The sequence below is a fragment of the Cnephaeus nilssonii genome (genome assembly GCF_951640355.1).
Source record: "Cnephaeus nilssonii genome assembly, chromosome: 7".
NCBI lineage: Eukaryota > Metazoa > Chordata > Mammalia > Chiroptera > Vespertilionidae > Cnephaeus > Cnephaeus nilssonii.
In genome coordinates, this window is record NC_137078.1 from 95,872,858 (window position 1) to 95,890,735 (window position 17,878).

Here is a 17,878-nt window from a genome sequence, read left to right on the forward strand (position 1 = left end):
TGGCCAAATGTCCCTGGAACATTTGGGGTGGGGTTGTTCCCCAGGTTAAGAACCACTGGGCTAAACCAATCTTATCTAATAAAAGAGTAATATGCAAATTGACCGTTACCCCAACACACAAGATGGCCGCCCTCATGTGGTCAAAGATGGCCACCCCATATGGACACAAGATGGCTGCCACAAGATGGCTGGCAGGGGATGGCAGTTGTGGGTGATCAGGCCAATAGGGGAGGGCAGTTAGGGGTAACCGGGCCTGCAGGGGAGGGCAGCTGGGGGGTACCAGGCCTGCAGGGGAGGGCAGTTGGGGGGTACCAGGCCTGCAGGGGAGGGCAGTTGGGGGGTACCAGGCCTGCAGGGGAGGGCAGTTGGGGGGTACCAGGCCTGGAGGGGAGGGCAGTTAGGGGTGACCGGGCCAGCAGGGGAGGGCAGTTGGGGGTGATCGGGCTGGCAGGGGAGGGCAGTTGGGGGTGATCGGGCTGGCAGGGGAGGGCAGTTGGGGGTGATCGGGCTGACAGGGGAAGGCAGTTGGGGGTGACTGGGCTGGCAGGGGAGCAGTAAGGTGTCGATCAGGTTGGCAGGGGAGTGGTTAGGGGGTGATCAGGCTGGCAGGCAGAAGTGGTTAGGGACAATCAGGCAGGCAGGCAGGCAGGCAGGCAGGCAGGCAGGCGAGCAGTTGGGAGCCAGCAGTCCTGGATTGTGAGAGGGGTCCCAGATTGGAGAGGGTGCAGGCTGGGCTGAGGGACACACACCCCCGTGCACGAATTTCGTGCACCGGGCCTCTAGTATAATATAGGTTACTAAAGACAGGTGAGGCTCTGCAGTTCATACATTTATTATAAAATTTAAAGGAAGTATTTGAATAACACTAATAAACCAATTCTAAAAAAGAAGGAATGGAACAATTAAATTTACCTCCCAAGTACCTTTTGGTGAACAAAGATAGACTTAGTTTATGATAGAAATGCAACTATCATGAATCTAATTATCATTCTTTCATGGACCTGAGATTATCTGGTACAGGAAATGTTCATCAGAACATCTAACACTCGAGCTACTTCCCATCAGGACCCTAGACTAGGGTGAAGGAGCTATTGAAATCTCCTGGCCTACCTGCTATTTTGCAAGAGAAACCAAAGGCCAGGGCCCCCCACAGTGACTACTCAGTCTCTGACAGAACAGAAATTAGAACCTGAGAGTCCCGATTCACACTAAGATATGCTTGGTGTCACTCACAAAGCCAAATATTGCAATTACAGGTTTGGAAACTGCTCCATTTCCTTACATCAGTACATTTTTTCTGGGTACTTGGTTTCTGTTCTATATGTAATCAAATTAAAATAAAAAACAAACCTATAATCAAAAATAACCTGAATGAGGTTTGACAAAGGGGCGAGGGGACTAGCTGGTTTCTACTGTGCGAGCTGGTGTGGCAGAGCCCACTGGGAGCCTGGTAAGTACACGTGTGCACTTACCATCAGGTTCCTGAAGGGTCCTACACAGAGGCTACTGCCAGCTGCGTGCTCCACTTGCTCTAAACAAGAAAGATATAGGAATGAAACACAAGGAAAGTGAAATGGAAACAATGACAAAGAACATAATGAAGCACAGGACAAAACTGTATGCTTATATATAAGGAAAAGAAATATACACACAAAGATGAAGAAAACGAAATGAAACAGAAGGAAAACAGCAGTTGTCTACTGCAAGGTTCTCACCAAAAAACAAAAATAAAAATAACCTCTGTGTTCTTCGTCAGGGATGGGATGTAGTATACTTACTCTCAGGCCTGTGTCGTGCCCATAGTGTAAAACTGATGTTCTTACCACTTAAGCACCACTCGGCTATTTAAGACCAAAAAGTCCCAATCCATGCCTCTCATTTCAGAGACACCCAAGGAACAGAGATGTGCAGTCATCTGCCCCAGGCCACAGAACTAAATTAGCTCTCGAGTCAGAATTAAAACCCATGAATGATGATGCTAAAAGTGCTCCTACTAGTACATTTATTTCTTAAGACTAAAAGTGTCATGATAAGGATACCTTATTGTTTAGAAAGCACTTTACAACCATTACTTCACTCAGTTTCAAGGGCAAATGGAAGTGGTATAAAGACTTCTACTGCAAAGTGGGATGCAGATATTTTTCCATTTCAATTTTATCTTATGCCAGAAACAAGTATCAGTCAACAGCACAGAACACCAATCTGAGCAAATACGATTAACCATTAAGTAATATCAATAGAACTGGATTTTCTAGTGAAATAGTTGCCCTGGAGGGAAACCCGACAGCTATGATGGGGCTGAAGGACAAGTGAAGCATTGTACTGCTGGCGCTTGGATGGGAGGTGCAAAGCCAAAACTGCCTCAAGTGCCACGTGATTAAGTTCTGGACTATGTTGCACTCTCCCAATAAAGTGAATAAACACTAGGAAATTCTAGAGAATAATGTTTCTCTTTTAAAATGTTCAGGCATCAGAGAGAATGAAAAATTCTAGAAGGATGGCATAAGGTACATTTAAAAAATTATTACAACAGCGAAGGCTCCTGCATTCAGTGATTTAAAGGAATTACATGTAGAACCATATGTAACTCTACATGCGCTGCCTCCTCACTGGGGAACTACTCAGCTATGAAGTATAACATCAGAATTCAGTACCAGCAGGTCTATCTGATCTTTGGGGAGCTCACCATCTTACTCGGATGCACAGCTGACTGCCAAAACGGGAGAAACCCCATCAGCGAGAGCCATGCAAGATCCTGGGGGAAATGAATGGGCTGCCTTGAACAGGGACCCACACCAACTCTCCAAAGGGGGGTGTGCGTGAGCTCCCGGCTCCCCACCACTCCATCCGGACTCTCCACTCCCCACGGTTACCTCTGCTCTCAAAATTACAAAACCCAACATTTCTTCCCTTATTAGCCCCAAGTTGCTCCTTCACCTTTGGCGTTTGATGGTCCTACCTTTTTTTTTGGGGGGGGGGGTTAGTTAAGGTGGGGAGGGAGGGTCTTTCATTCTTCAGATTACTCTCCGCAGCCCTGACACTATCATCTGGAAACTCCCGCTTTCACAACCATTCTGTCATAAAATCTTCCTCTTCTTCCTGCCCCAAATGAGAGGGTCACTCACAGGAACTGGAAGATCGGAAGCACGTCTTCACATGAGATTGAAGAGAGGCTCCGACCCAGCACTCTGCTAAACTGAGGTTCCAGACCATAGAGAACAGGAGAGAGACAAATGACAGAATTAAGGGGCTGCATTAAAAGGTGAGAGAGTCCTGGCCCACGTGGCTCAGTGGTCAGAGTGTCCGCCTGCACACCAAAGACACTCAGGTTCAATTCCTGGTCAAGGGCATGCACCAGCCCCAGTCAGGGCAATGGCAGGAGGCAACCAATTGATGTGTCTCTCTCATATCAACGTTTCGCTCTCTCTTTCCCTCCCTCCCTTCCACTCTCTCTCTTAAAAGAAAAAAAAAAAAATCAATGGAAAAAGTATCCTTGGGTGAGGAGTAACAAAAAAAGAGAGAGCAAATTAACAGTGCCATCTGCATCTCAGGCAAGTTTGAGAAATTCATCCTAAATAAAGACATCATACATCTTTTTAAAATTTTTGAAAGGCAAGGGTGTGATTTTCGTGAAAGTAGGCCAGTGTGGCACTGATATCAGCACTGGGGATATCTGGTTCCCAGGGGTAAGTCAGAATTCTGAAAGCAAATGAAAAGCTGAACAGGGGTAGTGGGAGGGATGAAGGTCATATTAAATGAATTTTATAGGATTAAAGAAAGAAAAAAAACAAGCTCTCTAAAAGATCAGGTAGCAAGGAAGGAGAATCTACGGATAATAGCAAAGTTGTTAGCTTAACGAATGGCCAAAATGATGTTATGTGTGAGCTGGTCAAGGGTGGTCAGAGCACGGCCTCAGCTGTGCTTTACTCTGTGGTAGTTTAACATTCTGCAGCTGGAGTGATGAGTGGAGAGAAGCTGGACACATATATAAAACTAAACTTTCCACAAGGAAATAACAGTCCATTTCAATTATTTCAATATCCTTAATGTATGCTAAAAAAAACAAAACAGGGAGGTCATCAAAAGCCACTGACAGGATGATCAGGCAACCTGGTGCAGAACTATGAGGACCGGGCATCAGAAACTGTCACCATAAAGGCCAAAGGTTACACAGGGGGATGTGTTTATCAGCTGATCAGAAGTGGCCCTTACAAATGGCCAAGGTGAGATCAGTGGGTAAACAAGCCACTTGGGGCCTTAGCCCACCAGTCCGTGTGTTTGAAAGAGAGACATTTGAAGCAATAAGATGCTGTAACAGTTGGTTTTTATGAACGTAATACGCTATACATTTTCTATAGATTTCTTTGACACATAAAGTAACTCTGAAATGTACGTGATGGTAAGAAATTCTGTTAAGCTCCCTGGGCATAATTTCAAATCTTTTTTGTAAACTCGCCAAGAGCTGCCTGTAACCTGGAGGCAAATTATAAAAATAAAACCTCTCTCGTTTTAAGTTGGTCATGGTATTAAATCAGGACTCTAGACTTTGCTTCCAACAGAAACAATGGAAAAGTTCTGGATATTTCGGAGCTGCAGATCACAGTATAAATTCCTGGAATGCTTGCGTCCCGCCAGCGGGGTGCGCCGCCTTTGCAGTCATGGCTCCTCCAAATGTCAGGCTGATGGGAAAACAGCAAAGAGCACATCTGAAGGGACCTTTAATTTCTCTAAAAAAAGGTTTTTAGTGGCTCTGACTGGATAATTCCAAATACTAGAAATAAACTTCTGTAAATTCAAATTAGGAAGGCATTAAATTTCCTTATACTCTTCGGAACCTCAGAAAATATTGTGGCATAAACAAAATTATTTTAGAGACTAATTAAATACCTCTGAAACTTAAAACTGTTATTCTGTTCTAATTTAAAATTATTTTCATTTCTAGCGTTCTTCTTGTGGATTTTCAGGAGCCTTTATTTTACAGGGAAATAATATATACCTAAAGTCTGAAACCTCACATATAAAAAGTGAATTGGCAAATACAAAGTACAGAATTTAATTCAAGCTCAGGTATTAGTCCCCTGTGGCCAAACAAACCAGGACTGGGAGCTAAGCGGGGAAAAGTGCCTGGCAACCCCCTAAAACAGAGGGGACAGCCACACCCTAAAGAATTGTCTCAGCTAAAGGAAAAGGCGTTGTTTCCCTCTCAGAGTCCATGATAAATTTTATAATACTATATCCTGATGAATTAACTACAAAACTTAATTTTAAAATATTTCCAGGAAGTAAAAACTAGATATAAATCTGAGTCAAGAAGCAATTATAGCACTTAGAATTCAATCTTTACATGTTTATAGAAATTTTAATAGGAGCAATGGTCAAATCACTCAATAAAATCAGTCTACTGGTTATCCATCAACGTAAACTGAACTGATCTACCTTAAGATGTTGACAGATGTCTCTCATTGATGTGATCACTGATGAGGGTATAATACCTATTTTTCCTATCTGTTTGCATTTTCTAATTTTTCTAGGTAAACATTTGCTTACGTTATGCAGAAAGATAAATGAAAGATTTTTCTTAAAAATACCTACAAAAGCAAAATTAGTGAGGCAACTGAAAATGTTTTCTTTGGTTGAGATTAATATATGTAATTTTATAAAATACAGTTTGGAAAAGGCCTCAACCTTCTCCTTTGCCTGCACAGTAAAAGGTCTTGCTGAAGTGTTTCTCTGTTTTCCAACTCTCACCTGTACACCCCAGTGTAACTGTCCAGAAAAGAAGCATTATCCCCAGAAACACCAAATCCACAAGACACACAGTTATAAAGATTTAAGAGGGATTTAAAATATTCATAATAGACATTAAATCGTCAAAACTGCTTAAGCATTCAAATTACCACTGATGGTTTTTGGTGTACATCCTTCAACTCTTTTTCCCTATGCATCACATTACTCCAAACAAAAACTTAATTGGTCTTCCTGTGAACAGCCACATGCCTCCTCTCTCCTGGTTTCACTGTGTGTGTTTGGTTATTATAGCCAGCATTATTTAAATCAGAAATCTAAATTAAACAATCATACTGAGTGCCTCCCAGATCAATGTTTTGGCAGTGGACTGTGAGCACAATACTAACTTTTATTTTGCTTCTCCTAAAGTGCAAAAATTAGACAATGGCACTTGAATAATCCTCATTGGTAGTGGTTTAAGAAATTCATTTATAGCCCTGGCCAGTGTGGCTAAATGGTAAGAGTGTTGGCCCATGTACCAAAGGAGATAGGGTTCAATTCCCAGTCAAGGACACATATCTGGGTTGCAGGTTCAATCCCCCGGCCAGGTCTGGGCTCCTGCAGGAGGCAACCAATCAATGTGTCTTTTTCACATCAATGTTTCTTTCTCACTTCCTTCCCCCTCTTCCTTTTACACTCTCTCTCTAAAAATCAATGGGAAAAATATCCTTGGGTGAGGATTAAGAAAAATAAATAAAGAAGAAGAAGAAATTCATTTATAAAAATAAGAGAATTTATTAGAGATTCGAAACTCCCTAACCTAAGCATGTCAAACTCGTGGCCCCAAGCCGCATGCCTCATTCACTAGTATTTGGCCCGTGTTAGCCTTTGAGTTTGACATGGTTGCCCTATCCCTTGAATCTACCATGAAATGACACACTTTCATTCCAGGATAATTTTTAAGACTCTTCATGACTATTGCTAAGTGACCTCATTGCCTTCTGTCCAAGCCCTCAGCTGTCCTCCAGTGCCTTTCTGGCCTGCAGATGTGCTTCTATCCAACCTCATGGGCTGAGGCATCACTCGCTGCTCCAGCAGAGAGCTTGGCCTGCTCTAGGCTGACGCATGCACACTGGCTAGCATAAATTCACCCACTCCGACAACTCCAAACTGCCAAGGCATCTTTCAGACTCAAGAAACAGAGGAACTAAAATGTATTCTCATACAGTAATTACTTTTAAATCATAAATTACATTTAAATTCACTTCCAGATTTTTTTATTGATGTCCACCTAAAAACAAACCTACTAGCCTATTTAACAACACATCTATTCTCTGATGTACTAGCTTGTATCAAACTACAGAATCACTCAAATTTAGCCCAAGCTCACCGTGGCTGGTTTTGCTCAGTGTTAGAGCACTGGTCCAGGGACGGACGGACGCGAGGGTCTCAGGTTTGATTCCCGGTCAAGGACACGTGCCTGGGTTGCAGGTTCCATCCTGGCCCCAGTCAAGGAGTGTGGGGGAGGCAACCATTCGATATGTCTCTCTCACATGGCTGTTTCTTTCCCTTCCTCCTTCCCTCTCTCTCTAAAAAGCAATGGAAAAAAAATATCCTTGGGTAAGGATTCAAAAAATTTTTTTAGCTCAAACTCACTATTTTTTTAGATTAAAAATTTTTCCTCTAGATCAAGCATGTCAAACATGTGGCCCTCCGGCGGCAAATGTGACATAGTTGCTCTACATGCTTTGTAAAGTTTCTGGAAGAATGGTGAAGTAGAAGTATTTTGATAATTTTTCTTGAGTGCTTATTATCTACAAGGCCCTTTGTTGAGAGCTACAGGGAATTTATGTATTTTACTACAAAGAAGTCTGCACTGGTGGAATTTAAAATTGAAGTTTTATATCTAACTTTGTACAAAACAAGCCCCTTTGAGGAAAGGCCCCACTAATGTCAACGAGAAGCAAATTCTGAGTAGAAAAAATATTCCAGAGAATCTATATTTCATTAAAACAAAATTTTTAAGGGAAGGGAAGGAAGGAGGGAAGAAGAAAGCAGGCCAGTGGGTAGAGGGAGGGAGGGAGGCACAGAGTGATGGCTGGGAAGAGAGCTGGGTGATGTAAACAGCCATGCAGCCGGTACAGCAGGATGCTCAGAGTCTGCTGAGGGAGCTCAACCTGTGGCCCTCCTCAGGAGCACAGCTTGGACCTCCAACTTTTCCAACAGGCTCCGGCACTGAGGTCACAGCCTTTCAGAAACACTAAGTCTCACCCTGCAAGTCTCCAAGGATTACCCCACACTGTCCTGTGTTGATGGTTCTCATGTTCAGTATGGGGTTACAAGAAGGCCCCCAGGGAGAAAGGACTCACAGAGGACTAGGGTTTGAAACACAGATGTCTCCTAGGCCAATGCCCATGATGGGAGGGTCTCACTCTCAATCTAGTCACTCATTTCACCTGCTCCCAAACGGTTCCTGTGTGACCCGTGTTCCCTGCAAAGAGCTGACTCCAATTAAAGTGAGACAATCCTGGACTTCCTGGACTGGCTCCTCTCCCTCTCCACTGCTGGGTGCCACTCTCAATAATATAGGTCCTCAAAGGACAGAAGCCCACAAAACTGAAATCACAGAACTGAAACTGTCCTGTGCAGTCTTGGGCCATGCCTGGATTAATGAGAAATAATCCTGCTCATGGCAGATGGGACCAATGATACACACTGGTGATAACTACCTGCTTCTGTCCAGGGGAGGAGAAAAATGAGATGATGTGCATAGGAATTTTGCAGAGTGCCTGACACAGGCTCAATAAATGGAATCAATTGTCAGGATTAGCCACAGCAGATTCTGCTAAATAAATTACAGAAACGCCACGCCTACAAGCCTGATTGTCAGCATATGTTCCTTCTTATGAAGACAATGGCATTCTGCTTCCACCAACAACTCCAAATTCATCCATTTTTTTGTTCATTTGTTCTACATCAGTTCACATGATCCCACCCAGATATCATAAGGAAATGTACAAGCCAACGAGGGCAGTTTAACTGAGAGGTGAGAATGCTGGCAAACACCACGTCCCCATCAATATACACTAATGCTCTGACAGCAAAAGCTGTAAATATTCTTTAAGTCTGTAATCCACTGATTTTATTGCTGTCTCTGCTTAATTTTTAAAATTAAATACACGAGTTCATACTTTAATGGTTCCTAACCTTCAAAGGAAGTAACCTGAGGCCCCTTTGAAAACCAGGTAACACCTAAGGCTCCAGTCCCCAGATAGCCACACATAGACATGAACACTAAGTGTGAGGATTCAGGGACCTTCTATGCTATTACAAGTCAAGTTGTGAGTTCACATGAAAGGGAGTGTGTGATCCCTGGGAGTAAAAAAAAAAACAAAACAGAAACAAAAAAAAACCCTGACAGCTCAGATTGCTCAATAGAATGTTGCACAGGTAATCAGGACATTTGTTTCCTTAAAACTGACATTGTCAACTTAATTAGTAACTTCTCCTAAGAAAATGGCTCTTTCACACTTTTTTCCTGATTCACATCCAGAAGAATGTGAGCTGACAGACTTCCTCATCTATCACATAGAGCACTGAAATCGCTGCCACACAGGGATTTTCAAGACTGTCTGATAATTTAACATCTAAGAAAATGTATCCAAAGTTTACCTAAAATGTCACGTGCCTAAAACGTGGTAATAACAGTCAAACAGAGCCACTTCAAATGGTTCGGACCACACCAAAGTAAGACCGAAGAACAGGAAAAAAATGGAAAAAAACACACCTTCATTTGGGCAGCAAGCGAACAGTGAAACATGAGTTCCCTATCTCCAACCTGTAACCACCAGTGTCCTAGTTTGGGTAACTAGTGAAACAGGACAGCTTTTAAGAAAGAAGCAGGTCTCTAGCATCTGAGGAATTCTCTAGTACCTTTATGTGTATCTAGTTGCAGCTCAAAAGCAGCTCTGTACTCTTACCTAATTTGCAATCTACCTCATTCATTAATTTGCAATCTACTCCATGTCACCAAAGCAAACTACATGTTTAAAGGACATGTTGAAACTGTTTATTTTTTTAAATCCAGAGTGCCTTGATAAGCTAATGGACAGGCTGAGTTACCACATAGCTAATTTTGCTGGTGCCCACCAATGACAATGGAACAGACCAAGGTCAGTGTGCCACGCATGTTCCTAGGAGGCTCTTGCTCAAGGCTCACAGCAACTCTACAGGTAGGTCTTATCCCCATTTTACAGACAGGTAAGCTGAAGATCAAAACACGTAGAGTAACCTGTCGGAAGTCACACTGCTACTGATTGGTGTGAATGGGAACTGGGATGTGAATCTGGCCTTGTAATTCCAGCATGCCACCGTATTCGGTATAGCTGGGTCAGCAATTTTTCCCTTCTCTCCTCCACCCAACACGCACACACATTTCAGGATTCCTTTTAAATAGCTATCCCTTTGCAAAGTATTAATCAGGTTATCTTTAATACAGAAGCAGTAGTGAAGCCCCAGTATACTTCCACCCCACTAAACAACTCTTTTGGTAGCTGTTTACTTGTTTTTATAATGTGCTTGAGCATAAAAATTGAAGTTGGGGTTGAAGGCATTAACGCAATCATTAACTATGAAAATAGTTTACCAATTCCTCTTACTTTCTGACAGTCGTCCATGAGGTTTAGAGGACCCTGTCTCTCAAAAACTGAAGAGAGTCAGAAATAGTTGGTTAAGTATCATCTTTTCTTTTGATTTAATGTTTTCTACACTCTACTACAACCATGAATTTAATTTACTTTGGCATACAGACAGTGATTTACATTATTTCCTATCCTGAATTTACCATTTTGATAGAAACAAAACTGCAAATAGATACTTATTAAACTTAACACTCAAATTTGCTCATTATCAAATAATCCTATGATTATACCTAGTAAGGAAAAGATACCTCCTGTGGTAATACTTTTAAAAGCTAGTAAAATTTCTTAAAACAAGCAAATTTGGAATCTTAAGCCCTTGTTCAAAATTCCAACCAAGAAAGAGTGAGATAGCCACTCCTTTTTATTACTTGTTTTGGATACCAGTAAGAAGGAAATTGTAATTTAATGTGTTAACCCTACAAAAATTACAATTCAAAATGTGTAAATAGACAAGATTGTTCCACGTATAAAAAAAATCAAAACTGCAACTAACTAGGTCGCTCTGTCTACACTGTAAACCTAGTAGAAATGAAAAGAAGACGTAGGTCTCCACTGATCCCAAGTTCACATGCTCACAGAGAAGATACCAAGACAGGAGGTGGAGGCAAGGAAGCCCTAGGCCCTCACAGGGACCTCGGACATTCTGCTTGGAGCCAGTAGTTACTGTATTCCACGGAGAAACAGGTCCTGATAATCTCACATATTAAAAACAAAAAACACAGCCAATAGAACCAGAGAGCCATATTTTACCCCTCAAATTGGCAAGAGAATGAAAACTGACCGGAAGAAGCCAAACAGTGGAAAGAATAACAAAAGGCACAAAAATCACCTTGTTGCCCATTCTAAACTGTATTGCAACTTCAAACACTGCACATATTCCATTTAGAAGTTCTAAACATGGGTGAACAAACCAGTTTGCCTTCATTTTTGTGGCATGTGATGGCTTAGGAAACCTACAAAAGACTACATCAAGAGAGTTAGGATTCTAAATACAAGAGCAAACGACTGTTTATCACTGTAGCTTCACAGAAATAAAGAAAGAGGGGACTTTAACCTAAGCTGTATTTATTGCTTTTCTTTTTAACCAAAGCAAAGATAATCCTCTGCAAATGTATGTAAACTAGCACAGGACAGCTCATTCATGAAGGGCAAAATTAGGTTTTGGTTATAAACTAATAAAAACATATAAAAGTCAAAATTTTGAAAGTATCAAATTAGCAAGGATTTTAGAGGTCATAATCTTATTTTAGAAACTGACATTTGTATATACCACACACACACAATATCATTTTATCATTAGAATAAATCCCTTGCCTCTAAAACTATTCAAATATTCTCTGTATATTAAAAATAAATGTGTTAACCAATAGAGAGCATTTAAAATAACTATACAACATTTACCGCATTAAAACTTCAATAAAACACATTTTAAGTTTCAGGGTCAGGTCACCACAGAAATGGGAAGAGGAAAGTGCTATAACAAATGCTACAAACACTGAAAATTTTCTAGTCTCTTACCCATAATCCCGCAAGACTTTTTCTTAATATATGCACTGAGTTTTAACCTTTTAAAGTTACTGCTTCATAATCTTTAGAGAATAAGGTAGAACAAAAAGGAAAATACTTAAGAAATTTGAAAAATGAAAATTCAGATTACTAAGCATGTGTCTGAGGCATGGGGGAAAAGGGTGTGGTATTAAGGACTTATTAATCCTTAAGGAACAACTGAATAAAGTCCTCTAGTAAAAGTTGCAGATAGAAAAGGCCATTTTACATTTTGTTACAAATTCAAGAAATTTTTAAAACTTTATAAACACATACAAGTTCTATAGACTCTGTGGTGAAATGAATACAATTAAGAAAGCAAACCCTGCCCCTCATTAGGAAAATTCAAGAGTGCACATGGACAGGTTAGGGCAACTCCTCTCTCATTCTCGCTTCCTTTCATGCTTTTCTCAGGAATGAGTCAAGTCACTAGCATAGGCACAGCTTTATCAGTTAACAAAACCTTTGAAGAAGGTACTGCTTCAAATGAGATTCTCTTGGAAAAGGAAAAAATAAAAAGCTACCCCCCAAATAAGCATTTGACAAAACAAACAAAATTCCTAATTTTTACTGAAGACAGTGAAAGAAACCAATAACAAGCGTGATTAAACTCAATGATATTCACAAATCAGAATTGCACTTATAGTTTCTAGATTTAATTTTTAGTGTATGTTAATTAAAACATGTTCACGATCCATAAAACTCAGCTTATAAAAACATTTAAAATTATATTTTATTCATTCATTCTTAGTATTTGGCCAGTCATTCTCAACGAAAAACACTGGCACAGAGGAGGAAGCCCCACACCATGCGGTTCTTAAAATCACCGGTGAGACCACCGAGGCAGCTCTGCCACCAGAACTGCCGAGGGAGTCAGGCAAAGGCAACGTCTCCCTCTGCTCTTGTTTTCTCAACTGATTTCAAAAACAATATAAAACTTAAGAGAAATGACATATTCAGAAGCTCGAGCAGACAAATATGTTAAAAAACACTTAGACAGCCCGGCTGCTGTGGCTCAGTGGTTGAGTATCAACCCATGAACCAAGAGGCCACTGGTTCAATTCCCGGTCAGGGCACGTGCCCAGGTTGCGGGCTCCATCCCCATTAGGGGGCGTGCAGAAGGCAGGGGATGGATGACGTGTCTCTCTCACTGATGTTTCTGTCTCTTTATCCCTCTCCCTTTCTCTCTTTCTAAAAATCAATTTTAAAAAAACAAACATTTTTTAAAAAAGAATAAAAAAACACTTAACAAGAGCTAGCAAGGAATAAAATGTACTCTGTCAGTGTTTTAAAAAACTGTTTTAGGTGATCAAAGGAATACAATAAATCTATTCAGTCCATAAACCCCCACAAGAAGAATAGCTGAAGGCACTAGTTCTCACCATAACTTAGCTTTCCAATACCAAAGACTTCACCTAATCATACTATATTACCTTATTATTTAGGATTAAAGTGAGCCATTCAAACTAAGTAGTGAAAATTCATCTTGACTAATTGGCAAAGCCTTATAAAACACTGCTACTTACTCAGTGTAACTGTTCTACTTAGAAACATTATTAATAAAAACTGGATTTAGGTAAGGCCAAGTAATTTAAATAGCTGGGCGAACTTGGGCAAACCACGTGACCCCTCCGGGCCTCGGTTTCCTCATCCTCAGAGGGCAATGATCGAAATGACCACTGCTTTGCGGGGCCATGGAAGGATCAGCAATGAGGTAGATACTCCTGGGTTTACGATGGGGCCACACCCTGATAAACCCATTATAAACTGAAAATACCGTAGTCGAGAATGCATTTAACCTGCTGACCACCACAGCTTAGCCCCTAGCTAGTTTCTAGTGAATGTGCATCACTTCTGCACCATCGTAAATCAAAAAATTGTAACTGACACCATGGTAAGTCAGGCACTGTCCTTATATGGAGCACCAAGCACAGTGCTAAGTTCTTGCGAGACTTGCTAAAGAAACAAAAGCAATTGCCATCATGGTCACCATCAATAGAAAGCAGTAATTTATCACATAATGACATGATGTGCAAATAAATGTCAAATTATGAGATATGTCCATATCAAAATACTCAGCCAAAAACTCTTGTAATGCCTGACACGTGTTTAATCTGAGTGGTTAAAAAATAAATAAAATGGCTAGTTCAGTGTTTATATCTTTTCGACTTTGAGAAACAATAGTAGTGTTTTCAAATAACTCTTGCTTTTATGTATCATTCAAGCTTCCCTAACCGACATCACCCAAAATATTAACATCAATAAAACCAAACTTCAGGACTGTCCTTGGCAGTGTGCAGTGTGAACAGATAGAGTACCATGCTACTCTACCTGAGGCTGCAACTCTCCAACCACCTTTAACAGAAAGAAATGTCTTCATTTTTAACCTACATAATGGTGTTCTTAGAGTACTTATCCAATTCCTCAGTTCTTTAGAGGCAACTTCAAATATAAAACTCTCTTCTCTTCTCTGTATCTCTCCTATGAACATTTACGATCCCATATTATAATAGTTTATTTGTAAATAAAAATGTCAAAATGCCCAGGAAACACTCCATGATTTTTAAAAACAGCAAGTAATCGTAATTCAGAAAAAGAACCTAGTATTCATATTTAAGAAAAGCACAACTGAAATTTTAAAAATCAAGTAAACTATTTTGAACTCGCTACAATAGAATCTTGTGGGGGTTTTCTTGCCTTTTAGAAAACGTAATCATAATCAAACTTTTTTCTGAATTAGGCCAAATTTCACCTTCCAATTTACATAGGGACAGGAGAACCAAAACAACAACCCAGGTATAGACAGAACATAGCATATTTCCTAATTCACTCAATTATATTTTAAGCAGTTTTTAACCATGGTATACAATGGAATTTTAGTAAGTTCATCCAGTAAAATATGGATAAAAATTTGGAAAAATGCTTTGGAATATTTTAGTTAATCCACATAATTAACCTGTGAACCAGGTTATGACATTAAGTATCAAAGGTACAAAACAAAAATATTGATCAACTGATTTACCTAAATTTGGGGCAATTCAGTAGCAGCAGAATTATAAAATTTAACCTGATTCCTCCTCTTAGAAAAAATATTAAAACTGTACTGCGTTTTCAAAAACAGACCACCACAACAGTAGTAGCAAATGACTTGGCAGGCGATCACCAGAGATGGGACACTGAATGCTCAGCAAAGGTATCACTCAACGCCAAGGCAGCGAGAGCTGTAAAGGGGACAAGGCCACCTCTACTTGGGACACCTCTCACAAGCCATCTAGCTGGGGCCGCATTTCCACAGAAACATCGCCACTTCCAACTGCCAACACCCTGTTCCACCCCCTATAAACAAGAACTCCGGGGAGCGCCGGGGAGCAAGTGGACAGAGGACCTGCCTACCACACACCCAGAAGGTTCCGGTCTGTCTGCCATCATTACCCAGGCCTCGGTCCTGCAGCCAGGCCTCTGCCCTTCGGCTTTGGCCAAGGAGCCTGGAATAGCTGTCCGCTGCTATGGAAGGTGAGGAGATCAAACGCCACTGAAGCCCACCTGTTTTCTGTTTATTAAATGTATTCTCTAATTTTAATTCTCAATGAAACCAGGGTTGTCACTTCCACTGCTATTGCCCACCACAGGTGAAAGGGGACAGATAGCTGCATATTCTACGGAGGAGAAGGCATGGAAAACCTGGGTTCGAGTTCTAACGGACACTCAATTAGACAAGTTATCCAACCTCACTAATTTCCATTTCCTCAGCAGGAGCTGGTGCAAACCATGGAGACGGTTTGGACACCCCAGAAGTACAGGCTAACGAGGAATGCCCGTGGTAGTGCTCAGCACAATTCAGCTCCACCCCACGCTCATTACTGTGTCTTGCGACAGCTCCGCACACCCCTGCCCACGAGGCTCTGTCTCCATCGGAGTCTCTTGCTGCATCTCTATGCTTCTACCTGTTGTCCAGCAGTGGCCTCTGACCTCATGTCCTTGTGAGTTTTCTTTCCCCGCCTCATGCGTTACTCTTTCCTCCGTTCCCTCCTCACTTTATCACAGGCCCTCCCACTGTGCTCCACTTTGTGACCACAAAGCAGCATCACCTCCTCTGCCCACCCTCCCCGCCCTATCCTGGACCCCAAAGACATCAACTAAAACACTGAGTTTAAGTCTGACCTGCATTGAGCTGCAATAAAATGGAGAAACTCCCCCCTGGATAGTTGGGCCATCTCTCTAACATTCCCTACCAATCCAGACACTAAGTGCAGTGCCTGGTAGAAAAGAGGCCAACATGTCCATTTGTAAAATTAAGCTTCATAATTCAAAAATACTCATGTGAATTCCTAGGTGGCCCTCACTATGCACCAGCCCATCAATAAATTTCCCAAAATGCTAATAGTAACACCCAAACAGCTTCTCTTCCTGGAGCTCAGTCCCTAGAACTTGACGGGCCCACCCTGTATCATTCACGTCACCGTCTCTAACAAGCCATTGCTGGCTACCCCTCTACACCCCACACATACCCACTTCGTTAACATTACAGGACCTGTCGTTCATCTTGCTGGCCGTTCCCCTCACTCTCTAGCATGTCAATCCCGTGAGAGCAGGAACCTGTACCTTCAGCGCTCAGAATAGTGTCTGATGCAGAAACCGCACTTACTTGTTAAATATCTGGGGGAGATCATCCACACACTCATATCACTGACCTGCTCACAGTCCCTAAGGCTCCTCTGCACGTCCTCTCTGCTCTCCATTCTGAAATGCGCCCATCCTGCCACCCTGTCTAAATAAAGACTCCCAGCCATCCCAGCCCAGAGGTCCCTTTCCTTCTCTCAACGCCAACAGTCCTTTAGGTTAGCACTTACTTTGTTTGTAAACTACCTCAGATCAAGTTATTTTCCATGTGGATCCTTTACGTCTCTAAATTGACTACAAATTTCTATAGGATTTGTCACCTTTGAAGAAAGAACTTCAAACATGCACAATGTCAAAAAAATTGAGTGTTCATCGCAGTATGGAGGTTTTTAATTTGAAGGGCTGTGATTGTATAGACAGATAAAATTTCCTTTTTAAGCTGATTATAATTTAACTGTTCTGTGGTGACTAAAGGTCACCTAGATAAATACTATCAACTAGCTGATACTCTCAGGGACTATTTACAGTTTTTATAAAGGACTAGAGGCCTGGTGCACGAATTCGTGCATGGGTGGGATTCCTTGGCCTGGCCAGTGATCGGGCGATCAGGGCTGGCCACAGGAGGTTGGCTGTGGGAGCGCACTGACCACCAGGGGGCAGCTCCTGCATTGAGCGTCTGCCCCTTGGTGGTCAGTGCGTCGTCATAACGATTGGTCGACAGGTTGTTTGATTAACCTGTTGTATTGGTCGCTCAGGCATATATATATAAGTGACGTTAAGGAACTGTGCTCCTTCTAATTCATTACTGGTTTTCTCATAAAATTTCTGTCTTCTTTATTGTCCAGCTATCAGCAACAAAACTATTTGCTGCTATAAGTAACTCTCCCTTTCTAATTTCCTAATCTGCTGTGAACAGGAAAAGTCAATAGGTCTGAACTAGGCCTACAAAAGGAGTAAAGTGGCACAAAGTGAGGCTCAGCCATGGCAAGAGGCGGAAGAGACCCACTGCTTATTTTGAGCTTCCACATGTGCTCCATAAATACTGATTGATTAATGAGTCACAAACTCAGTCGTTCCTCAGTGAGAAACACCTAAGTAGCTGTCAGCTAGGCACTGTTGGTGGCACTTACAAGTATGGACTCACACGCTGCACAGAGCTGTTCCTTTTTATAATCTCATTTGCTCTTGACAACAACCATGTGAGGTTAGGCAGCACAATGGCACCCACTTTTAAAGCTATGGAAACTATGCCCCAGAGAGGTGACATAATTTACCCAGTTACCAGG

The 17,878-nt window shown here is 41.6% G+C and overlaps 1 protein-coding gene across 6 annotated transcripts in view; it reads right to left on the bottom strand.

Annotated features, from left to right (window-relative positions):
• The window catches only part of PRDM2 (PR/SET domain 2), a 109,793-nt gene that overhangs the window by 38,157 nt on the left and 53,758 nt on the right, over positions 1-17,878 (bottom strand). The window contains exon 1 of one of the 6 annotated variants that reach the window (XM_079777449.1): positions 1,473-6,370. The exons of the other annotated variants lie outside the window; for them this stretch is intronic. The gene's annotated coding sequence lies outside the window, so the exon portion shown is untranslated. Of the gene's footprint in view, positions 1-1,472; positions 6,371-17,878 lie in introns of those variants that run through there. 6 annotated transcript variants of the gene reach the window in all.